Source organism: Solanum dulcamara, chromosome 4 (assembly GCF_947179165.1).
Source record: "Solanum dulcamara chromosome 4, daSolDulc1.2, whole genome shotgun sequence".
NCBI lineage: Eukaryota > Viridiplantae > Streptophyta > Magnoliopsida > Solanales > Solanaceae > Solanum > Solanum dulcamara.
In genome coordinates, this window is record NC_077240.1 from 20,364,173 (window position 1) to 20,391,209 (window position 27,037).

A 27,037-nucleotide genomic window follows, 5' to 3' on the forward strand; every position below is an offset into this window, starting at 1 on the left:
ACCATGTAGGAACTGACGTCGCTTCTCGATCTCCTCCACGTGGCTAACTCATATTAGTTTGAAGATTTGCTTGTGGTGAGTTCCTATGTTTCGAGAACAACATCCTTTTTATTCTAAGCTTTTGTTATGTAGAATAGTAAGACTTTTATTAAAGCTTTTCATGGCACTTATATTGAGGGTGAGCTAGGGACATGTCTTAGCCCCCGCCAAGTTTATTAGTAGAGGTATGTTTGGACATAAATAGATGAAATGTTTTTATTTCTGCTTATTATTGTTTACCATTACCAATGAAATGCTTAATGAATGCTAAGAGGCTTGGGTGAGGTATCTTCGGGTATCTCATTCGCCGTGTCACATCTAGGACCTAGGCTTGGGTTGTGACAAACTTGGTATCAGAGCATGAGGTTTTGAAATGGTCCTCGGAGTCCAACATACTGCGTCAAATAGGGTCTTGTTCATGGTTGTAAAGCGTGCCACAATTATGAATAGAAGACTATGAGGCGTTTAAGAAAGTTTCCCTTCCTTCATTATTCATATCGTGCCTTAGAGTTGTCCTGAGACTTCTCTTATCTAACGAATTGTTTCATGTTCTCTAGATAATACCTCAAAGAATATTACCTTCACCGAAAAAATGGATGCTATCAAGGACAAAGTTACTTCGACTTCGGAGGCTCTAGTTTAAGGAGGGACTGATGCTAATGAGGGACAAATCCCTAAAGACCCGCTAGCCGAACAAGTGACTAATGCAGAATTTCGTGATACCATCCTATTGTTGGCACGGGCTGTGATGGCTCAGTTGAATCAACAAGAGGTGATTTCTGTGAACACGGGTAGGAAAGAAAGGAAGTGGGTGAGTAAGATGAATGCTATAAGGGAGAAATCTAGGGGCTTCAATGGTGCATAGACCAATAGTTGTTCATCTCTTTCTAATGCCCCGGTGTCTAGGCCTAATAAGGAGATACGTCCATTTCCCCTTTGCGATAGGTGTGGTAGGACCCACCAAGGAGAATGCATGGCCAGTAAGGAGGGTTGCTACAAGTGTGGTGGTATGGGTCAAAAGATGAGGGGCTGTCAGGTGGCTTCTAGTAAAGGGAGGGAGTCTAAGAGGGCTAGATGCAATGGTGAAGCTTCTCAATCCAAGCCCGGTGGTAGTTTTAGTACATCTACTATTTCCAAGTGTTCCAAGTATGGGAAAAAACATAGGAGAGAGTGCTTAGTGGGGTCAGGTGCTTGCTATAAGTGTGGAAAGCCAGGTCATTATGCAAAGGAGTGTAGGAGTGGTACCAGACCTCAGGCTCTAGCCCAGACTATAGGTCATCCAAATCAAAGTGCTATTACATCGGAGGGCGGTCAGCGCCAAGAAAGATCATATGCCTTTCAGATTCATCAGGAGTTAGAAGACTCTCCCGATGTTGGGACTAGTAAGTTAAAGGTTTTTGATTTTGAAGTGCATGCATTATTAGATCCGGTACCAATTTATAGGTTGTTGCCTTATTTCTTGCTAAGAGGTCTGATGTATATCTCAAATTATTATTGGAGCCCTATTTGGTGTCTACCCCCATTGGTAAGTCGGTTGTTGTTAAAAAAAATCTATAAGGGTTGTCCCATATTTATCTTGTGCAAAATTATTCCTAGTGATCTCCTTGAGCTTGACATGGTAGTTTTGATGTTATTTCTGAATAGAAGGGTCATGATTCGGTAGTAAAGGGCTAGTTCACTTCCTTTCTTAAGGCCCGAATATTAATTTCTAAGGGTTAGGGATGTCAACTTTGAAAGTCCTTTCTTTAGTCGGCTCTCGTGGCTAATGAGTTTTATGACATGAGTGTAAATTATCATCTGCATAAGGACAATGTATGGCCGGTGCACTTAGTAGGGTTTTTATAGAGAGCGTGCCTCATGTTGATGAATGGAAGAAGGAGTTATAATGGATGTTCATCGGTTCTCTAGATTGGGGGTAAGGTTGGGTAGTTCTGATTATGGTAGTGCAAGTTCGGTCCAAATCGTGTTTGGTTGTAGACGCTAAGTAAAACAAGACCTTGACCCATTATTGGTAAAGTTGAAGGAATTGGTGGGAGATAAGAAAGTAGAAGTCTTTTCCCAAGTGGGAGATGGAGTATGTCATTACCAAGGTTGGTTGTGTGTCCCAATATAGATGTCCAAAGAGAAATGATATTGAGTAGAGTTCATATCTCTCGATGGATGAGTTAGGGAAGATTGAGGGAAGAGTGGGTGTTCCATATTGTGATGATTATGGTATGCTTGGTCCATTTAAGGTTATATACACAGAAAAAGAACTAGATGAGACCTCATTATGTGCAATACATAGGTAAGAGTATATTGGTGTGACTTTTGATAGGAGTGAATACCACTAAGGATATAGAGATGCTAAGGTAGACACAACAATCACTAAATGATGTTAACTTCAAGGGAGCCATAAAGTGGTTAGAACGGTAGGCTTGAATATGTGGTTGCAAATATGTGAGTGATTGTAGTAGGCTATTGATGACTTTTGTTAAGGGTTTCAAGTGATTGTATTAGAGTGGTTATAGAACTAGGCTTGAATATAATGTTGATGGCATAGGGGTGAATATATGATGTATTAAGTATTTCATTATTAGGTCTCGAGGTTTGTGGAATATGGTAGTAAGGGGTAGTACTCTTGGAATAGATTTTTCTATGGAGGTATAAGATCCTAAGGCTTTTTGGTAAGGTGGCCTATGAAGGTGATTTGTCATTGGAGTTATCCCCGGTTCATCCGGTGTTTCATGTGATTATGTTGAGGAAATGCGTGGGGAATACTAGTTCCATCGTCCTATTGAAAGTAGTGAATGTTGAAGAAATCTTGACCTACGAAGAGGCTCCGATTGAAATTTTAGGCCGATAAGTTAAGAGATTGAGGAAAAGGGAAGTTGCATCCGTCAAGGTACTTTGGAGAAATCAACAAGTTGAAAGTGTTACATAGGAAGTGGAAATGGCTATGATGAAACGTTATCCTCATCGCCTTTATTCTACTCAAGCCTAAGGTAATAAGTCATTCATGTTCAAATGTTTAAGTCTCTTATGTTTCAATTTTTCCTAAGTCCTCATGTGCATGCATATTCATGAAGTTGAATTTTAAAAGTTATGATTTATGCTAAAGTTTAGAGATTTCATGTTTTATGCATTTCAAGTGTCATTGTATATATGTTGGGTTGCTAGTCCTCGTGCCATGTTCCCTTCTATGCTAATGATTCTCATTCGAGGACGAATGTTCCCAAGGGGGAGATAATGTAACACCCCTAAAAATTCTACGCCAAGACCTGAAGCATTTTTCATGTACGTATAGGATCGTACTCGATGACTTTAAAGTTCATTTATGAGTTAGGATCAATTCCTATGTAATTCAAGGGTATTATATGTGATTTAAGGTAATAAGAGATCCCTAAAACCAAGCCAAGTCCAAAGAATTAGTCTCGGCTAAGTTTCCGAATGAGTTCATATAAGGGTCAACTTACAATGACCATATCTCTTTGAATATAACGAACTGGGTGTACTATGACCTACCCAATTAAAGGTCTTTGAGTCTTCTTTCCAACGCCACCGAGATTACAATTTTTGGAGTTCGGAGTCAAAAGTTATGGCAATTTTACTACAGACTAGTACTGCAGGAATTTCAGCCTAGGCGAAATTCAGGCTTGGCGCTCTAGTGGCGCCCCACGCCACTATAGCTCCAGAAAACAGCCTCAGTAGTTCGGGGCTTGGCGCGACGCACCACTATTAGATGTGCAGGGTTTTAAGCCTATTTTAGCTTGGCGCTGCAGTGGCGCGATGCGCCACTATAGCGCAAGCAGGATTTTTGCCCAGTTTCCAGATTTTTGATGAAGGGTAGTTTGGGCATTTTTCCTAAACATATATACACTAACATAGGACGTTTTAGGCTCATTATTTTCAGTTTTTCACCTCTCAAATGAACCCTAAACTTCATCCTCTTCTCTCTCAAATCATCTTCTCCAATTTTTCTATCAAACTCAAGGATTCAACCTTCCCTTTGAAGACCTAACACCAAGACTTCTTCAATTCTTCTTCAAGTTCCTCCCTAAGGTATGTGGGTTTTCATCCATGGGTTCTTCCACCCATGGAGCCCAAATGTTTTCTCAACTTTGCATATCAATTTTTAAATGATGAAATCTTATGTTATTTTACATAATGGTTCCAAATGCATAGATTATAGTATATTTAAGTTTATTTACTCCTATTGATATATATGTGTATTGACTCTTAATTTCAAGTGATGAGAAATTTTAGGGATTTTCATACTACGATTTCAAATGTATAGATTCTTGAATATTTGAAGTTTATCACCTATATTGACTTATGTTGATTCTTATTTAAATGAAATGGATGGTTTATCAAGGTACTTATATGAAAGCTTGAAAGTAGTTTTAAAGTGCATATGGTGTGTTATTTTTAAGATGTTTGATTTGATGCATTCATATCACTCTCATGCATACAAGTATTCTTTAAATGTATTTGAAAGTTATATGAAATGAACCCACCTAGTCTTCTTATGTTGAAATGAAGTTGAATTGAAAGTTTGACTCCAAATGAAAGTTTATGAAGCAAATGCCTATGTTTAAGGGAGTCTTGTGAAATGATTGAATGATTGATTGATAAAAGGGCTTCTTAGCCAAAGTAAGGTTTCAATGTGAAAGGAAAATTCTCTCATTGAATCAAATGAAATGTCTTTATGAGATGCTTGATTTATGAAAAGGGCTTCTTAGCCAAAGTAAGGTTTCAATGTGAAAGGACAATTCTCACATTGAATCAAATGAAATGTTTAAGGTTATGATATGACATGTTTGACCTCTCTATATGCTGTCAATTCTTTTGAACATTTTCCCAAAATGGAAGGTCCGATTAGCATGGTACCCGAAATGCCACCACTGATTGTAGACCTAATTTTCTTATAAATCAAGGTTCATTAGTAGAACGGTAAATAGGGCATGGTAGTCATGATGATATTATGAACCAAAGGTTTTAATGAGCTATTCCACCGACGATGATTTGATGTCTAAAGTTATACGATGCTTATGTTATTATGATATTTAAATGTTATTCCGTGGGATTTGACGTAGCACCGAATGTAGCATGTATGTGGGGACTCGACCTAAGGGGTCCTTAAGTAAAGTCTCATGTTGCATTAACTATGTGCCACCATAGGAGCCCTTGTCGGCTAGGCCTTTGTAGCCACCAAATGTTAAATAATTAAATGTAATCTGAATGGAGATCTACCTGACAAGTAGTCTCCCCGTGCCAACGTAGGGGCTTATGTTGGATTCCATGTAATAGCTCGCATGGTCTTAAATGTCGGTTATGGTCATTTCCCCACAAAAATAAATATTTTAAGGTTTCCTATGATGATGTCTAACACATTCATTCACTTATGCATATTGATTTCTCATGTCCCTCTTATGTTCTTCATTTCATAGCATACTCACATACTTAGTACATTCAAAGTACTAACGCATACTTTTGCCTACATGATATCACCATATAGGAACCGACGTCGCTCCTCGATCTCCTCTACGTGGCTAACTCGTATTAGTTTGAAGATTTGCTTGTGGTGAGTTCCCATGTTTCGGGAACAACATCCTTTTTATTCTAAGCTTTTGTTATGTAGAATAGTAAGACTTTTATTAAAGCTTTTCATGGCACTTATATTGAGGGTGAGCTAGGGACATGTCTTAGCCCCCGCCAAGTTTATTAGTAGAGGTATGTTTGGACATAAATGGATGAAATGTTTTTATTTCCGCTTATTATTGTTTACCATTACCAATGAAATGCTTAATGAATGCTAAGAGGCTTGGGTGAGGTACCTTTGGGTATCTCATTCGCCGTGTCACGTCTAGGCCCTAGGCTTGGGTCGTGACAACTTATTGCTAGCCGGGGTATACGTGAGTGTCTAATTTAGGCACCCGTCATGGCCTACGGGGTTGGATCGTGACACATATGCCATACATCTTCTTTGAGTTGAATGTTCATATAAATTGAGTTTTTTTTATAAATCCATGTCCTAATGAGTTTTTACATCTACTAACTTGATTTTGTCATGTTGATGTTGATGAGTTGAGAACTTGATAATTGCTTTATGTCTTCATCCCCATGAACTCGAATTGATTTCTATGGTACAATATTCTTATACTATGGTTGGGTCTAAGAGTTGATTGATATGAGTTGTTATACATGTTTTTATTATAAACTTAAATATTTTGAATCTCCTTAATTGATGATTTGGAGTCATGATTTAGCCCCAAAAAAGATTGGCTAAATGAATGGAGAAATGATTGGATAGGATTGCATGTTGTCATAAATGCATATCTAAACTACTCTTTAAAATTGTGATTGGGATTGATTAGATAGTATGATCGATCAAGAGGTTTGATTGTGATAGAATTGATGAATTGACAAGGGTCCAAATGATAATTGTCGATATGAATAGATTGAACTGATTGGATAGAGCTTTATGAGAATTGATTCTTGGGAGAAGTATTGAGCACCGAATTGGGTAAAAATAAGTAATAACTTGAATCCAATAACTACGTTGCCAAACGTAAGAGGGGATTGGACCATTAAAGTCGGATGTTTTCCAAATTACTGTCCTGATATGATAGGAGTTGATTGGTTATAGACCATGATTGTTGATTCATTCTTACCCTGGCAAGGTAGGAATGGACGTGGCAACAACGTTGGTTTGTTGTACTATCACTGGCTCATAAGTGATAGTTGTTGGATAAGAGAAACTACCATATATGTCTTGATAGTACTCTGAGTTAGATTGGGATGGATTGGGTTGGATTGTATGTGATTGGTCTTGTCTAAACCATATTTTTGTTTAGACTCAAGACATCTTGATTGAGTTGTTTCTTCTTCTGAGTTGAGATTCTGAGTTGATTTGATTCTACATTGATGTCTGTTTCATTCTGCCATTTTACATACTCGTATATTTCACGTATTGATGCCATTTAGCCTACATAGTTTCATGATGTAGAGAGAGGATCTATTCGCTTCCAACTAGTTGGTGAGTCCTTCCCATTTTCGGAGGATACCGCAGTTATCTTTTCAGCTTTGAGTTAGTTTTCCTTTATTTGATTTGTGGTAGCAATGAACCTGTCTTTGGCACCTCTTAGATTGTAGATAGAGGCTTCATAGACTAGGGTGTGGATGATGTTGATTGTTTCATTTTGACTAGTTTCAGGCTTACTAGTTGTTGTTGTATATGTGGTTGGCCTTTGCCTTATTTATGAATAGTATTCTTGTGAGTTGAGTCTTCCGCTAATAGAATATGACTGAATGAAAGTGTAATTGGACCAAGTGGTTCGCTTGAAGGCCATCAATGATTTTTGAGTGCCGGCCATGTCTAGGGTACCCTCCCGGGGCGTGACATGGGTGACACGGCTCCTATGACAATCAGATGTGTATTGAAGAAGAAAATCTAAAATTTAAAATTTAAAATTTGGAAATTTGACCAAAGTTGACAAAATAGATAAATAAGTTTGGAATTGAATTTTGACCGTTCGTTATATTTCCTCTCTTCCCTTTTATTTGTAAATTTTTGACTTGACACATCTATTAAGAAATCAATTATCGATATGGTGAGTTTACCATTTTACCCTTATTGATTACTAAAGCCATAATTCAAATTCCAAAATATTTTGATACCAAAGATATTAACTTTCTCAATAAATTGAGGGTCTATTAGATAAAAAAAATTATACTTTCTTGATTTGTCAAATTTAACAAGTAAAAAGGAAAATCAAATTAAAATTTTTTTGACAAGTAAAAGAAAACAAAGGGAGTATTAAATACACTGTCTCCATTATGGTTCAAGAAATGGGAGCATTGTTAATTCACATATAATGGTGTTTGAAAACCATCAGTATGCATTGGTTATTAAAGTCTTTTACTGCTCCTTCTATTCCATATTAAATGAATTTCTAAGGTAATATACACATATTAAGAAAAGCATTTAAGGACAAAATTTGAATTATATTTTTCTCTATTATCCTTTTATTTAATCAAGTCCATAAAGATGATTAAATGTGAAATCATAAATACAAATAGTTCTTATTGAAGTATAACTTTGTAAGTAGTGTAGTTTAACTCCTAGAAAAGTACAAAATTTCATTAATGAAAAAGGGTAAACATGGAAAAAAATTCAAACATTTCTCTTGAACTTTGAACAATTCAACTATTTTGAACAATAAAAAAATGCTCGAGAAATTCACTTAATATGGAATAAAGGGAGTATTGTTTAAAATGATGTTTTAAACTGTTCTAATTGTAGTAAAACAAATCAAATTTCATTTTCATATTACGTAATTGTTCAATTTCATAACTACATATTTTTCTTGCAATAATTAATTTTTTCATTCCACATCTAGATCATATTACTACATTTCTATATATTTAAATTGACAAAATAGTCTACAAAAAAAAAACTAATGTCAAGGCAAGAATTTCACATTTAGACATGAAATGTAATGGTTTCATATAAACTGGAGCTGACTATTTTAAGTAGATTTTAAATACTTGAAAACAATTAAGACCATTAGATATAATCTAATATGAAGCCGTAATAAAGTGGCATGTTACAATTATTGTTTACATAGATGAAAATTAATTATTTGATTGATACAAGAATTTAATGGAAGCCATCAAACGAGCGAAATCTTGATCTCTTCAAACACCCAATGGATTCAAATTTAATTTATGATGAACTTCCGTCAATTCAGAATAGATTAATAACCCTTATATGTCCCACTTTTTAAACATGGATCAATAACGCGACCACCTCCAAATAATTTTCTACCTTGATCATTTATAAATTGACGACCATATCCAATTGAGATACGTTTTCCCCGACATGGATCAATAACGAGACCGCCTCCATATAATTTTCTACCTTGATCACCGCTTAAATATTGACCAGTTCCAATTGGCCCACCTTTCATTAATGTCTCATCATTTGAATATGAATCTGATGGATTGGGTTCATAATCCTTAAAGGCAAGTGGAGCAATTTTTACCGCTAGTTTTCCACCATTAATACCGCAAATGAGAACACCCATAAGAGTAATAACCATAATTAATCTTGGACTCATTTTTAACTGAAAGTGAAACAAAACTAATGTTAATATGCTTACAAGTTATAATACCTGCCATGAATTTAAATAAATAAAATATCGAAAAGGCTAAACACTGAGAGTTGCATTTATAAAATATAAAATTGCAACACAGGCTCGTGCATGTTTGTATGTTCAACCGAATAAATAAATAAATAGTTAGAACCAATAGCTAGTGACTTGAATACAAAGTGATTTTTTTTTTAAAAAAAAATTCAAACTCTGAACACCAAAAGTAGTAAAAATGGAATAGAAAACAACTTTTCTTTAATGAATATATCACAAGTTTCATAAAAAAAAAAAGAGTAGGTGAAAAATATTACATGTATATTGCCTGCTCTGAATAGTAATGCACCAAGTTTATTAGTGTCCAACAAATATGAGGGGTTTAATTTATAATTTGTTTGGAAACAAAGAAGAAAAACAAAATTCAATTACATTGAAGATTATATATTAACTAGCATTTAATGGTTAACATTGAAATGAGAAACTGAAGTCAGGTAAGAAAACTTACATTTTCACACGAAACGTACTGCATTTATAAGCTTTTTTTTTCTTTTTTTCTTCTTAGTCATCTTTTCTTTTTCTTTTTTAAACAATAAAATAATAATATCAACTAATATTTAAAAATAAATAATAGAAAACTTAAATAATTAGACTACAACTAGAAATAATTTTGTTAAAAAATAATAAAATCACTAGCTGATTTATTAAAATTGAAATTAATAGAAAATGTATTTATACAATTTGTTTTCTCCTTTCCAAATAAGAACACAACTTGTATCTACAATGTGACTCCATTACAAAAACTAACTTGCTATAAATGATATTAAAAAATTAAAATTAAAAATTAAACTTAGATTATATTTGTATTTTTTAATCTTGAAGTAATGAACTTGTCCTTTATTATACCATGTCATTATATAATATATATCATGCGAATGTTATAAAAGACCCATGAATGTTTTTCTAAAGGAATGAATTAGTCTCTACAATACAATGTTAATATATAATATATACCGTCTTATTGTTATTGGAAAAAAAGTCTAACTTATAAACTTTGTTTTTTAATTTGATTCCAATGTAAAGATAAAGGGCATCACAGTGCAGTAAAGCTCCCGCTATGCGCATGAAGAATGAAAAGCATTAGGATAATCCAATTCAATAGAGATGCGTTGCGTATTTGGTTGAAAAATACATGAAAATATTTCTCAAAGCATTTGGAATTCGTTAGTGAAAACCATTTTAAAATCGAAGTTAAAATGAGTTCACAATCCCCATTTTTGATAAAATCAAGTTCTTGAGAAAATCCATGAATTTTGGGATTGAAATCACAATTTTGGTTGTTAAAATCACAAGGAATCAATAGGTAACGAAGATTTGGGCCAAAAACACTTACTCAATCACTTAGTCTTGAAAACTCTCTTTCAAATCGCCACCCACGAGCTTTCAAAGCTCAAAAAATAAGGAAATTGGGGTAAAACCCCGATTTGGAAAATGTTTTCTCAGTGAGCAGATAATACATAATTACAAACATAAGTAAAATTACAAACATAAGTACAACATAACCTAAACTCTCAGTCCTTACCCTGAATTGATAAGCATAATCAACATGAACCACCACAACACAACAAGCCAATTTAATTCTCTCATGGAACCCAAACATACAAACTGTTAGTGTATCGGGGCGATACCCCTTTCCATAGTTAGTGTATCGACATGGTATTTGTTACCTTTATTAGTGTACCAGCGTGGTACCCATTCCCATTGTTAGCGTATCGGCGTGGTATCCATTCGCATTGTTAGTGTGGCGTGGTACCCATTTTTATTGTACCGACATGGATGAGCCTTTTCTCAAACGAAAAATGATATACATGAGCCAATGTTTTTATCAAATAGCATACATGAGCATTTTCTCAAAGTTTGATGACATATTTGAGCCTTTTTCCCTAAAAACAATGAGGAAAATAGTGAAAATAATAAAGTTATAACGACCTGTCTCCATTGTTATGGATAAGCCAATGGAGAAGGAGTTTGAACTAGAAAACTTCGGAATGGAGAAGGAGTTTGGGATAGAAAACTTCAGATAGTAACTTGGGAAATTTTGAGCCTACGCCAGGCTTGGACGAAATCTGAGACAAGTGAGGTCTAGGATGATCTGAAAATGAATGGGGGATTGAACCTATAGTTTGATTGATTTAGTTGATAGCCAAGACAATCTGAAGCTTGTACGTCTTTACAAAATTTTATTCGGGCGAGTAAAACTTCAAAATTGAACGAACTTAGCTTGAAGGGTATATGTTAAGACGTCATGGGATGAGGGTATGTTGTGATATGGAAGACTTGGAGATTCTTTATGAGATCTTTGTCTCCGCATATCCAGCTAGAACGGGAATGATTCCGCCAAGGCGGGGCCGTCAGAGTGGGATGGTCCCACTATTGTGGAATAGTTGCGAATAAAGATGGGAGAAAAGTCCCAAAATAATTTTTAGTCATCCCACTTCGTCTTTAAAAGACCAGAAGCGACTTAGGGCAAACTCTTGCAGATTCCCACAATATTTTGTGCTAAAGGTAAGTAAATCACTCCTTGAATTCGTATTTCATTTCCTAAAACCTAGAAATTATGATTGGTAATTATTGGGGAAGGATTTTGGCCTGAAACTAATGGTGGAAAATACCCCTAGATGGGTGTTAAGATCATGGATTTGGCCTAAGAGGGGAATTATTTTATAATTCATGTGAGGTAAGTCATTGTAATGATCTTTTATATATATGTGACTGTTTGTAGACCAACAACAAGTTGAACGAATCCGAAAAGGGAAAGCTCCAGCACTTTAGAGTTGTCAAAGATTAGTTTCGAGGTAGGTGATGGTTTATCTTTCTGTATGTATTATATGTGCTTGCTAATTGCTACATTGTGTGCATGTATATGTATGAGTAGGGAGGCATGTAATGAATCATGTGAAATGACAATTTATTGTCTATAGCTTGCAATAAACCGTTCTTGATAGATATTATTATACCCCGTATGTTTACACGTCAAATTATTCGCAGGCAAGTTGACTTAAATTAAAAACGGTGTTATATTCTGTATTTTGGCACCTTGGACTATCCGTGAACTAATGGACATAAATTCAAGTACTTTAATTTTGAATTTTAAAATGACATGAATTGTTTATAAATGACAAGTTATATGGATAATATATGTGAAGTTAAACACAACTCAAGAAGGACCCTTGAGCCAATTCAAAGTGGAAGTCATCAAAAAGATTTGTTTTAAGTCACGTTTTCGGGCGATCTGACTTTGGGAGGCCATAACTCTTTTGGAATTTAGAAATTTGAGAAAACTCTCAAAATGAAAGTTGTAGATAATTGAAATATATTTCTAACCATATATCATGAGTTTGAATATGAAATAGCTATAAGAAGATATGGATGTTTTAAGTCATAAAGATCGAACTGAACAATGGATTCGGCCCCACCCGATTCTAACTCGGGTCAGGCCCAATACCCACGCCATTAAATGGAATTTTTTAGCTTTTTCCTTCAGCTTTTAGACCAAAAATGTCCAAAAATTTCAAGCGAGAGTGAGAGAGGAGAATACTAGAGAGAAACACCAAAATTGACCACAATTTAAGCCCTGAAGCTCATGAAGAGAAATTATTGTACGTCGCGTTGCCTTCAATTTGAGCTAAAAATCAGCTAAGAAGGAGAAGTGTTAATGTGTTTGCTACACACTTGAGGTAAAATTAAAGTCTCTTTTTCATTGTTAACAAGTTTATTTAGTGTTTTAATGGAGTAAAACGAAGAAAATAGCGTTATAAACTCGTTTGTTGATTTGTTCAGATTTATGGATTAAGGGAATGTTTTAGGTGGATTAAATAGATGGAACTAGCTAAGTGATGATGTATAATAATTATTGATATTATTTTGATGTTATTGATGAGTTGTTGTTCTTGAATTTGGAAGACAAAAGTGTATGAAGATATTGTATATATATTTTGGAGTTGTTTGGTATGATATTTGTAGGCTGTGGTAGAACTTGGTGTAACATTAACATAGTTTTCTTACATTTAAATGAGTGATTTATTGTCATGGGGCTGCTGCGATATGTCATTAAAATAGATGAAAAAATTATATGAAATAACGTATAAAAATTAGAGGTGGTTTGCTTGGCGTGTTGTAGGTCTTCATAAGGTTTTTCAGCATCTTTATGTGGTTAATTAGGGGTTGTTTTAGTATGTTGTTGTTGTTCTTGTTAAACTTGGAAGATTAATGATAGTTAAGATTATATGTTGTGTTGTGTGTTGGTTGGGTTGTTGTAGGAATGTTTCGATGACAACGTTAAGACTATGTTCATTAAAGATGACTTAAGATGTAATAGTTGTATGTGGATTTGGATAGTTGTTGGATGTTATGAATGTGGGATGCTTTAATCTAGAAATAATGTTATGATGAAGAGATTAACTTGCATTAAATGAAATTGGATGTAAGAAAATTTCATGATTAGTGTTGGTGTTGAATTGGAAAAAATTGGAGTTGCTTGAATTCGATTGAGATTGTATACGTTAATGTTAGATTTCCGTTGAGGTTGTGTTGGTGTTTTTCTAAGTCAAGAATGGTGGATTAAGTTCAATTAATGTTGTATCTATTATTGTGGCTGATTATATTATGAAAAATGAAAGAATTCGATATGTTAAGTTGGAGTCGTAATTGAGTTGCGGGTTGGTTGTAATGTGTGACTACTTGTGTTGAATTAAAAGATTAAGTGTAGTTATGATTTATTATGATACCCCATATGTTAACACGTCAAATTAATCGCAAGAAAGTCAACTTAAATTAAAGGCAGTGTTATATTCCATATTTTTGCACCTTGGACTATTCGTGAGCTAATAGACATAAATTCAAGTACTTTAATTTTGAATTTTAAAATGACATGAATTGTCTGTAAATGAAAAATTATATGGATAATATATGTGAAGTTAAACACAACTCAAGAAGGACCCTTGAGTCAATTCAAAGGGGAAGTCATCAAAAGATTTTTTTTTAAGTCATGTTTTCGGGCGATCTGACTTCGGGAGGCCATAATTCTTTCAAAATTTGGGAATTTGGGACAACTATAGCGAGACTTTCATTGATTAAGGTCCTAAAAGGGATATAAAAATTGTATATAATTGAAATGGCTTTCTAACCATATGTCGTGAATCAGAATATGAAATTAAAATAAGAAGATATGGACGTTTTAAGGTGGAAAGGTCGAACTAAACAGTGAATTTGGCCCAACCCGATTCCAACTCGGGTCAGGCCCAATATCCACGCCATTAAATGGTATTTTTCATCCTTTTCCTTCATCTTTCAGACCAAAAATGTCAAAAAATTTCTAGAGAGAGTGAGAGAGGAGAATCCTAAAGAGAAACACCAAAATTGACCACAATTTAAGCCCCGAAGCTCATGAAGAGAAAAATGTTGTACGTCGCGTTGCCTTCAATTTGAGCTAAAAATCAGTCAAGAAGGAGAAGTGTTAATGTGGTTGGTATACACTTGAGGTAAAATTAAAGTCCCTTTTTCATTGTTAATAAGTTTATTTATTGTTTTAACGGAATAAAATGAAGAAAATAGCGTTATAAACTCGTTTGTTGATTTGTTCAGATTTATGGATTAAGGGGATGTTTTAGGTGGATTAAATAGATGGAAGTAGCTAAGTGATGATATCTAATAATTATTGATATTATTTTGATGTTGTTGATGAGTTGTTGTTCTTGAATTTGGAAGACTAAAGTGTATGAAGATATTGTATATATATTTTGGAGTTGTTTGGTATGATATTTGTGAGTTGTGGTAGAACTTGGTGTAACATTAACATAGTTTTCTTAAATTTAAATGAGTGATTTGCTGTCATGGGGCTTATGTTGTCATGCCCCGAGAGGGTACCCTAGGTGTGGCTGGCACTCAGAAACCATCTCTGGCCTCCTAGAAAACCACTTGGTCTCATCACTTATTCGTTCATCAGCGGCAGACTTAATAAGAATACTTATGTGGGCTCTCTATCAACAACATCAAATGAAAGAAGGAATTTTTTATAAGAAGTAGTTTCAAAGGAGAACTACTATAATTACATCATTAAACTCTGTCTACGAAGCCTCTAATACTATTAGACGGTACCAATGACATGTCCATGACTACCTCAAAAGAAACATAATACTCAATAATAATAAAAGGATAAAGAGTTCCTCCGAATACAAGAAGGACTCACCAAATAGAGGAAAAATAATGATCTTCAACATGCGCCTGTTGAGGATCTCTAACACCTGTATCTACATCATAAAATGATGCACGTTGATTGACGTCAGTACGTAAAATGTACGAGTATGTAAAATGGCATGAAAGTAAGGATAGATATTGTAACATCCCCTAAAAACGTTGTATACGATGTTTCAATTTTTGCCTAAACATGATACAACCTCTGTATTTTGGTCATAACTTTTCATAGGAATATCCAAATTGAGTGATTCAAATTTCTGAGTAACCACAAGATCATTACCTACAACCTTTATGAAGACCATATGTTAAGATTCGGATGTTAAGTAGGTCAAATAAATTAATTTTTGTAAGGTAGGATGCTGTGACGGAAATGAGTGTTTATAGAAGAAAAATCATATCTCACTGTAGGTTTATCCAAATTGGTTGATTTTTGAACGATATGAAACTAGACTTCCATATCTACAATTCTTATGAAGACACCAAATTTTAATAAGGAATTTATCTCATTCAAACGCAGCTCCCAAAAAGAGTATTCTGTCAAAGATAACTCATTTTACCTACCATAGAAAGATCTAGATACATTTGACATCACTCATGACATAAATTGTCCTCCATTTAACATCATCCATGACATAAATATATTCCACTAAATTTTCAAATTTTTTATTTATAATTATTTTATTTATTGTTAGGTCTCTCTTTCCCACCTATAAATACCCACCTTATTTCCTCATTTTATTCATCAAGCTTTCTCAAGCAAATCTTCTCTCTATACACTTCTTTACACATTCTCAAATATAGTTTTAGTTCTTAGTAGTGAAGAAATACTATTCCGCTGATTCATATACTTCGGGTAGTACACAAAATGTTCCAGCGAGGAGAGAAGCTAGGACTCAAGAGTGTTCATTAAGTCTTTCGGTACCAACTAAAGCTTCGGTCTCCAGGTATGTAAGGCTTTAATGAGAGTATTCCTTCCACTCTCATGTCTAAATTGTTTTGATTATATGATAAATTATATTTATTTTCTTTAAGCTCTACTCTAAGTTATGTGTGTATTTATCCATGGGTTCTTCCACCCATGTAGTCCAAAAACTCTTTCAATTAAGTCTCTTAATTTCAAGTAATATTTTATTATGCTAATTCTTAATTTTACTTAATAGTATGAATCATGGTTAAACTAATGATTATTGTTCTATTTTGATGTAACATAATTTCATATGTATGAATTGACGGTTTACAAGTAATTCCTCTATTTATCTATTTAAAAATTCTTGAAACTCATGGTGGGTTGTTTAAAGCATGATTTTTAATTAATGGATTTCAAAGTATTTATGTATATTTATTTACATACATATTTGCAAGTTGAAGTGATTTGAACACATCTAGTTTTACTATGTTTTTAATAAAGTTTGACTTGAAAGCTTTGACTCCAAATAAATGTTTATGAAAGCAATATCTATGATCAAAAAGAGAGTCTTATGAAATGAAAGAATGATGAAATGATATGAATGATGAATTCTTTATGCAATAAGGACAATTCTTGCATATTTGAATTATCAAATGTTTTAATGAGCTATTCTACTGAATATAATGTTTGAATTCTTAAGTTATATGGTATGGATATTTTGAAGTATTAAACTATTCCGTGGGATTAACTTAGCACCAAATGAGGCATTGAGGTGGGATTCGGTAAGGAAATCCTAGTAGCAACCCCTTGTCTCATTAACTATGTGCCAACATAGGAGCCCTTGTAGGCTTAGGCTAATGGATCCATAAATAGCCCTTAAAGTTAAAGTTAAAGAAATGAATGAAGTTGACGGAGTTCTACCTGGCAAGTAGTCTCCCCAGCCAACATAGGGGGTTATGTTGGATTCCATGTAATAGCTCGCATGGTCTTAAATGTCGGTTATGGTTAATTTCCCACAAAATGAATGTTTTAAAGGATATATATATGATTTATTATGCATACATTAAATTATGTTCCATATTACATAAATGTTTTAATGTTTCCTCAATGTTCATGCATCCTTACATACTTAGTACATTCAAAGTACTAACGCATACTCTTTTGCCTACATGATATCACCATGTAGGGATCAGTGCTCCTCCCCGTTCTCCTCCACGTGGCTAGTTGAGACTTCGTTTGAAGACTACTTTTGGTGAGTTCCCATGTTCCGGGAACAATACTCCTTTATATTTCTAACTTATGATATGTTAAGACGTTTTACTATGAAATTTCTTCTATTATGATTGAGGGTGAGCTAGGGACTTGTCTTAGCCCCGTTAAATCAAATAGTTAGAGGTATTGTTGGACATATGTAAGTTGAAGATTTATTATGATTTCCGCTTGTTTATTTATCATCATTACCTATGAAAGGCTAAAAGAATTCTAAGAGGCTTGTTTGAGATACTTTCGGGTTTCTCATTCGCCATGTCACGTCTAGGCCCTAGGCTTGGGTCGTGACAGATATCAAGAAACTTCTCTCAGGAAGACTCAGCTCAGAACTCAACATCATCTCGATATTAATATATAATGCAAATTTAAAAATAATAATAAGCAATGCTTACTCAGTTGGGAGTTTCTCTAACCGACAACCATCACTTATGAGCTACTGATGATACAACGAAGTGATGTCATTGTCACATCCATCCAATACCTTTCCAGGGTAAAGGACATCACCATCTTGGACCCAATCATCAAAGTCCTCTTTTTGGGACTTAAAAGACATAACCTCCATCCTACACTGGCTATGTAGTTCTGAGTTTGAGTCAATTAAACTCTTACGCAACTCGATGCTCAATACTATTCCCAAAATATGTGCTCATATTAACCTCATCATCTACTCTCATTAGAATTTAATTTAAATCATCAAACTCATCTCATTATACTTCAAAAAAATTATTTACATCTCATCAAAACATCTTGCTCAAAACATCATTTAATCCAAAGAATCAAATTCATTTAAACTCAATTCTTTTGCTCTGTCAAAACTCAATAAAATACATATATAGTATTAACTCAAATCACTCTTTTTGTCAATGAATATTAAAAACCAACATCCTTAATCAAAACATGTGTAAAAAAATATTCATGAACATCAAATTAATTAGGGTTCATGGAAAAGTAACCACGAACAATAATTTCAATAATATGAGAGATAATAATAATAATAATTTCAATGCATAAATAAATCTGATTCAATAGAAGAAGAATTAATTCATTTAGAATTCAAGATTTGGGTAAAACTCAACTATAACTCAATTATAATAAAATTTAAATATTGGACGCATGGACGAACTCAATCCAATGCTATGAATGACCTTACATACATGAAATCCGAAACTTTACTCCAAATTGGAACACTCTTGGACCCTTAGCCTTTTCTTCTCACCGGAGCATTTTGTGTACTACCCGAAGTATAAGAATCACCAGAATAGTATTTTTATACTACTAAAACTAAAACTATATTTGAGAATGAGTAAAGAAGTGTATAGAGAGAAGAGTTGCTTAAGAAAACTTGATGAATAAAATGAGGAAATAAGGTGATATTTATAGGTGTGGAGGAGAGAACTAACAATAAATAAAAATAATTACAAACGATGATCTTGAAAATTCAATGGAGGATTTTGATGTCATGAATGATGTCAAATGGTTCTAAATCTTTCCATGGTAGGTGAGATGAGCTCTCTTTTAACAGAATACCCTTTTTTGAAGCTGCGTTTGAACAAGATAAATTCCCTATTAGGATTTGGTGTCTGCATAAGAATTGTAGATATAGAAGTCTAGTTTTATGTCGTTTAAGGATCAGCCAATTTGGAGCATCCTACAGTGAGATATAAAATTTCTTCTACAACTACTCCATTTCATCACAGCATCATGTCTTGCAAAGATTAATTTATTTGACCTACTTATCCTCTGAATTATGAGATATAATATTCATGAAAGTTGTAGGTAATATTTTTGGGGTAATTTAGAAATTTGAATCACCTAATTTGGACTATTTTATGAAAAGTTATGCTCAAACTACAAAAGCAGTATCATTTTCATCGAGAATTGAAATACCGACATACAACATTTTAGGGAGTGTTACATGTGCAATATGTCATTAAAATAGATGAAAACATTGTACAAAATAACATGTAAAAAATTAGAGGTGGTTTGCTTGGCGTGTTGTAGGTGTTCATAAGGTTTTTCAGCATCTTTATGTGGTTAATTAGGGGCTATTTTGGTATGTTGTTGTTGTTCTTGTTGAGATTGGAAGATTAATGATAGTTAAGATTATATATTGTGTTGTGTGTTGATTGGATTGTTGTAGAAAATTTTCGATGACAATGTTAAGACTATGTTCATTAAAGATGACTTAAGATGTAATAGTTGTATGTGGATTTGGATAGTTGTTGGATGTCATGTGTTGACACCCAATTTTGGCCATCCACAACGCAAATTAGTTATCGAGTTTCTTTGAATTTGAACATTTTGAAACAATTAGCTTTTATAAAAAAAAAATATATATTTTCATATTATTCTTAACTATTTTTATCTTTTTATAAATTTTAGTATAATATACATATTTCTATATAACTATATATTTGATTAATATTTATGTGGTTATTCAAAAATTACCTTAAAAGATTTTATTTTTTACTAAATACAATGTTAGTTAGGTTAGTTTAATTATAGTTTGAATTTTTGAAAATTTTAGTTTTTTTCTAAAAAAAAAAATAAAAAAAAAAAAATCCCAAACTCCCACATCGAAAATACATGGAAAACTTGGGGTTTTTGGAGCCTATATAAAGGCTCATATTTTCATTAAGAAGAGGAAGAAGGAGGAGGTTTTTTAACCACCCCAAAGTTAGAAATTTTCTTAACTTGGCTAGGATTTTGGACTTTTGTCCCCAGCCTAAAAGTTGTGAAAATTTCTAGCTTTCAATCTATATTTTCTTCACGGAAAATAGGAGATTGAAGTTGAAATTTAGGCTAAGAACCCATGAAGGTTCGAGTCTAAACTTTTTTTTAAAAAATCTTTTTTTTTGTTTTGTAGATTGGAGTTCCATCAAGCTATTGGATGGTGGTGAAGTTGTCTTCCGCTCATCGTTTTCAATCTTGGCCCGGAAAGAGGTAAAATATTTTTTCAGTTTTATTTTACTTAATTGTTTCACGTTTTATATTTAGTTGATTCATAGTCTTATTTTTTTTAGTTAGTATGTATATAAGAATAATTAAAATTAATGATATAAATTTGTTATAGTTAGCATGTGTTAGGATTAATTAGCTAGCATGTGTTAGAGTTAATTAGCTAGAATATGTTAGGATTATTTTATTAAAACACTTAGTTTTGTTCATTATTTTTCCAAGTAGTTTGATATTATTATTATTACTATTATTATTATTATTGTTTGTTCTTATTATTATTGTTTGTTCTTATTATTATTGTTGTTGTTATTATTATTGTTGTTGTTTTTATTATTGTTGATTACTATTATTATTAATATTATTATTATTCTTGATTGTTGTTGTTATTATTATTGTTGTTCTTATTATTGTTGTTTTTTTTATTATTGTTGTTGTTGATTACTATTATTATTATTATTATTGTTGTTCTTATTATTGTTGTTGTTGTTGTTGTTATTATTGTGTTCTTATTATTGTTGTTGTTGTTGTTATTATTATTATTATTATTATTATTATTATTATTATTATTATTATTTTTGTTGTTGTTATTTTTATTGTTGTTGTTCTTGTTATTATTATTGTTGTTGTTCTTGTTATTATTATTGTTATTCTTATTATTATTATTATTATTGTTCTTATTATTAGTATTATTATTATTATCATTATTATTATTATTATTATTATTATTATTATTGTTGTTGTTGTTATTATTGTGTTCTTATTATTGTTGTTGTTGTTATTATTATTATTATTATTATTATTATTATTATTGTTGTTGTTATTTTTATTGTTGTTGTTCTTGTTATTATTATTGTTGTTGTTCTTGTTATTATTATTGTTATTCTTATTATTATTATTATTGTTCTTATTATTAGTATTATTATTATTATTATTATCATTATTATTATTATTATTATTATTATTATTATTATTATTATTATTATTATTATTATTATTATTATTATTATTGTTGTTGTTATTGTTGTTGTTGTTCTTATTATTATTATTGTTGTCCTTATTATTATTATTATTGTTCTTATTATTATTGTTGTTGTTGTTGTTCTTATTATTATTATTGTTGTTCATGTATTATTTATTGTATTTATATTGATTCGGGTTGTAATAATTTAGTTACTTATGTTAGTTATACTTTCCTAGATATTAATTTTAATTTATTTTAACCTAATTAGATTCCCCTAAAGATAAACCAATTCATGTTAAGTTTACTCTTTAAATGATTTTCTACCTTTACTTATTTATTTGATAAACTTTTACTTTTTTATATATACATCTATATTATTTTCAATGTTTAAGTTTAATCTTTTTTTTTTTTCTAAAAAAAAATAATTCTAAAGTATTCATTTCATTTTAAATTAATATTTTTAAAAGTTAGTCAAATAATTTTCAAATCGTCGGATAACCGCGCGTTAGCGGCCACTTTGAATGCTTAACACCTTCTCAAAGTGGAAATAAGAACCTCGTACCTGTTTTCTCTAAATTTTTAAGACTTAAATCTGTTAGGGTCTTTTAAATTAAGTTTTCTTAATTTCTTTAAAAAATTAAGTGGCGACTCCTTTTTTCTAAAATTGATTTTTTCTCTAAAAAAGTTGAAATTAATTTTAAACCGTCTTTTTTCGATATAACAGAAATGGCGACTCCGCTGGGGACTAATTAGGTTCTAACCATTAGATTTGATTGCTTATTTGACTAACTATTTGGGTTTGTAATAATTAGTAATTTTTGTTTTTCCTTAATTGTGCAATTATGTGTTTAATTTATATATTAAATTGTTATTTGCATTTCATAGCATTTTTCCTATTTAATGTATAGTATATTAAAGAACGATTTTGCGGTACCGCAGTCGGGCTTTTTATACTTAACCCTTTTCGGAATGATCGACAATTTATTGATACGCCATGCGTCCAATGGTTGTCGTAAGTTCCAGCCTGAGTTGTCCGCTTGGGTTACCAGTCTTGCAAAGGCCACTCTTAGTCAACCTAGCGTAGAGCAAAGCCAAATCCCTAATTTAGTGCATTGGCCTAAGACGACCCCATACCCAAGGCGTATTGGGCCCATTAGAAAGACCACCTTGAGTTCAAAACGGCCCTCGGCCTAAATGGACAAGCATACCTATATGTTTAAATTTGAAGGTTTTATACGCGGTTTGGCAAACCATTGTTCCTCGGGGCTGGGAGTTTTTTTTTGTAGCTTAGTCAAGTCAAAGAAGGACCTTCAGTAAATGACACTTCATCCAAAAGGCGTTGGCGTTCGGAGATGTCAAGAAATCAAGAAAGAAGGATTTTCCACGAAGGCTTAGTTAGGATTGTACCCCTGCGTGGGACTGATTATTTATATCCCTTTTTTCCATTTATGTATCCCCATTCAAATTATTCATAATATTTGTATAAATATAAGTTTTGGGGCAATGGAATGTTTCAAATGACGTAATACATCCTTCAAATCGTTAGGCCTACCTTTGGCACAAAAAGGTCACATATCTGTTTAGGATGCGCAATAATTGTTTGTGTGCTATATGCTATAACTGTTTTGTGAATATGTTGCTTTATTTGGAGACATGCTAGTCCACTCTTTTAGATTTTTTTTAGAGCCTCATAAGCATAAATATCATAAATATTGAGTCACTATCGATAGTGCGTCCAAATATTCAATGAGTCTTTAATTTCCTAACAAAATTCGAACTTTGCACTCAAATCATAAACTTTGTTTTCTCATATCCATAAAAAAAAATCAAGTGGTCGAACTACGTAGGACCTGAATTCTCCTTTGTGAGATACGTAGGCAGTCTTTCAAGGCTCGGTCCCTGTTTTTGAAGTTTTCAGTTTTCCTCATTCTTTCAAAGAAATTAAGAACTTTTTCTGCATCTAAGAAAAACAAGAGTACAAAAGTTGAAACGCAAAAAAAAAAATCTGTGATTCACAAGTCAACTTTTCTCACACATTTATCATAAAATTAATTTTTGTCCGTTTACTCTTTCTTCACCCATAGATTAGTTTGTCTTAAAACAAAGCAACATTTATGTGTTTAATTCTTTATGTGATATTTTGCATTAATTATTATAAGCACAAACTAATACTTTGGCTTTTGAGTTATTTTTCTTTTTCAGGGAAAGACTAATTTATGTCGGAAAACAAACTTGCTTACTTCTCAAAGATCGAGGGTTCAACAAAGTTGTTTCTTTCTTTGTAGGGGCTGTTATCAAAGGACATCATGCGATAAATGAAAGGATCTCAATTTGGAGGTCAATTCCCTCTCCCTAACTAAGAAGTTTTCTTTGTACACAGAAGAGACGACATTATTTCAAGAGAGGGGATCACGAGACAAAGAGTTAATGGGAAATAACGATGACATTAAATTTCACAAGACACCAATACACAGCCTGAAAGATAAATCGGGGGAGTCTTTGACTATAAAATCTTACTCCTATATCTTGTTACTTATTTTTTTTTTATCGAATGGCCCCGCTTTCACACTTTTCTCATATCTTTGCAGGAAAACTGTCCCCGACAATAGTCGGGGATGGTTATAACAATGTATGATTCTTTGAATAGTTGGAAGAATTCAAATCATAAGAGACAATCCTCAAGAAAAACACAACAACAATAATCAGAGCTCAAGAAATTGGATTTATTGGAGAAGTATCAATTTGAGGAAAAAAGATATAGGGTGATAAACATCCAACGTCTATATTAGATGAAGAATTAAAGAGATACATATTCCAAGAGTCTCCTAAAAAATGATGTAAAAATTCAAGATAAACAAGAAATAGATACTGAGTATGACAACATAAAATACTGAAAGCAGAGAGCTAAATATTTGGACAAATTATTGGAAACAAGTGTTCAACAGGATGCAAATACTAATTGAGAAATTATAGGAAAGCATAGAAAACATTGAAAGACAATCCTCTCCAGTAGAAGAATTATCCCAGATTCTGAAAAAAGCAGATAATTTCGTACAATTTGTCCTCCAAAATGCACCCGTTATTACCCGTCACCAGGACAATGAGTTATGTTATCTACAATTGTTTGTCAAAATCTGCATGAAGAGGACATCATCAATAAATAAATGTAAAGATTTTACTAGTACTGATGTAAAGGAATCTCGAGACTTCAAATGAGAGGTTTCGGAAAGGGGAATATCGGCAAAGAAGGGATTATTTGGGTCAAAGAATTCTCTAATATATGTTGAACCTGTGTTCAGTAAGGCAGGAGAGACAATTGGTGTAAATTACATAGGAATGGAGATAACTGATCAGATAAGGAAAAGAGAAAAAAAAAAATGGCAAAATTGCAAGAAGAGATAGTTGTACAGAAAGCCAAGGAGACTGAACTTAACAGAGAAAACTATGCGAGAAAAACAAATGCTTGCAACCATGTCTCATTAGATTAGATCCTTTTGTCAGGAGTGGTCAATATGATCGAGATTTTTTCTACCATAAAATTGGATAAGGAACATCGTCAGCTTGTGAATGTAATATTGCCTTCAGAAGATTTGGTTCTTCAACTAATAAATGACATCATTGACCTTTCCAAAGTCGATTCAGGAGTAATGAAGTTGGAAGCCACAACATTCCGACCAAGGGAGGTTATAAAGCACGCTGCAGCATCTCCACAGAAAATATTAACATTGGAAGACCACACCAAGTTTGTCTAAAGCTCTAAATTATTTTATATATCATATCTGCAAGAACTACGCACACCTGATTCTCATCTCGATGAGATACGTAGGCAGCCCTTCTTGGGTTCGGTATTTCTTTTTTTCATAAAAAAAAAATGATTAAAAAATAGAAAATAAATAAAATAATAAATTGTGTACATATGTTAAGTGTCATATCTTCTTGATTGGAACGAATACAGTTAGGAGCATGCGAAATATTTGGTATGATGAAAATGATTGGCTTTGTGGTAAACCATAGCTTCTGTTGGTATCTTTCATTCGTACTTTTGTGATGCTTGAAAATTCTCTTGCGGGCATTCAAGGTAAGAATATAACCAACCTCATAGCTTCATGTGCATTGTGTGGTGAGCTTTAGATTAAAATTCAATTGCATCGCACTGTTGATCTAGAACTTGGCCTGATATGTTTGTTGAGGCGAAATCCTGAGTTATATTTGGTTTGAGAAAGGATTGTAGGCCTTTTTTGACCCGATTGTGCCTTTCAGAGCCTACCAAATAACATTAATCCCTAGTTTTCCCACTTTGAGCCTAAAACCTTTTCTTTGGACAACCACATCTTAGCCCTTTCCCTTCTGAGTGCTTACATGCACTATCCCTCTCTTGGCCTAACCTCCTTGAGCGCACCAAAGACGCGCAAATTATAGAAGAAGATCCAACTTCGAAATTGCCAAAGGCAAAAGACGTAAAGTCTCCAAAGTCAAGAAAGCAAAGACGACTTTCTCATAAAAAAAAAAGAACCTCCTACAAGGTCGATGTAAGACAAAAAGGAAACTACTCCAACAAAAAAGGAGAAACCTCAAAAAGGAACAAAAAGAGAAAAGCTCTAACAACTAAGGACTCAAAGAAGTCAAGACAAAAGAAAGAGGTGAAAAGAGGAAAAACTTTATCAAATAAAGACTCGAAGAAGTTGAGACAAAAGAAAGAGGATTAGACGTCAAAGGCGTATCAATCATCAAAAGCACAAATTCAGTGTGATGCTCAAGGAGAGATTAAGTCACTTTTACCCCAAATTAATATCCCACCCGTTCCCTTAGCCTACATTACAAACCAATAAACAAGCCCTATATGATCTCATTCCAAATATTCTCACATTAGTGGAGACTTACATGCAGGCCAAGCATATGGTATCACAGTTGCATGCGTTGAACTTTCTTGAGAGTGTGAGTGCACTTTGTAAAATGTTCTCAAAATCAAACACTTCATATATGTGCGAAATAGAACTTTCTTTATTGTGAGGGCACTTGAAACATGATGATTGGTATAATTCTAAACCTTTGTTGGAAGCAGGATGAAAAAATCTTGTCGACACTTAAGTATGTTTGAGGTACTACTTGAAGCTATAAGAATTACCTTGAAGTCAATCTCAGTTATGAGAAAGGAAATGAGAAATATTTCTATGCATTCCTAACTGTTGATACCAATTGTAGTCAAAATTTGACTATCTCTTTACATTCACTAAAAAAAAAAAAAAAAAAAAAAAAAAAAACTCTTGCATTTGTCCTTTGAAAGTGGGTAATCCCATTGATGTGAGATGCCTATTTTACTTCATTGGATCGTCCATATCAAACTGGTGGAATATCTCGTGTTTTAAGCTGGAAATGTTGTAAGTAATACAGTTTTCCATGTCATTATGCTCATATTACACATGTGTCTACTGATTATCTTGTCTCAGATTTTGCAGCATTCATCATCCAGAGAATTGGTACTACATTTGACCTGATTCCTGCACCAACAGGATATGTAGG

The 27,037-nt window shown here is 33.0% G+C and overlaps 1 pseudogene; it reads left to right on the plus strand.

The window, feature by feature from the left end:
* Window positions 1-1,012: 1,012 nt before the first annotated feature.
* LOC129884082 (histidine kinase 5-like) lies at window positions 1,013-25,269 on the plus strand (annotated as a pseudogene).
* Window positions 25,270-27,037: the final 1,768 nt, after the last annotated feature.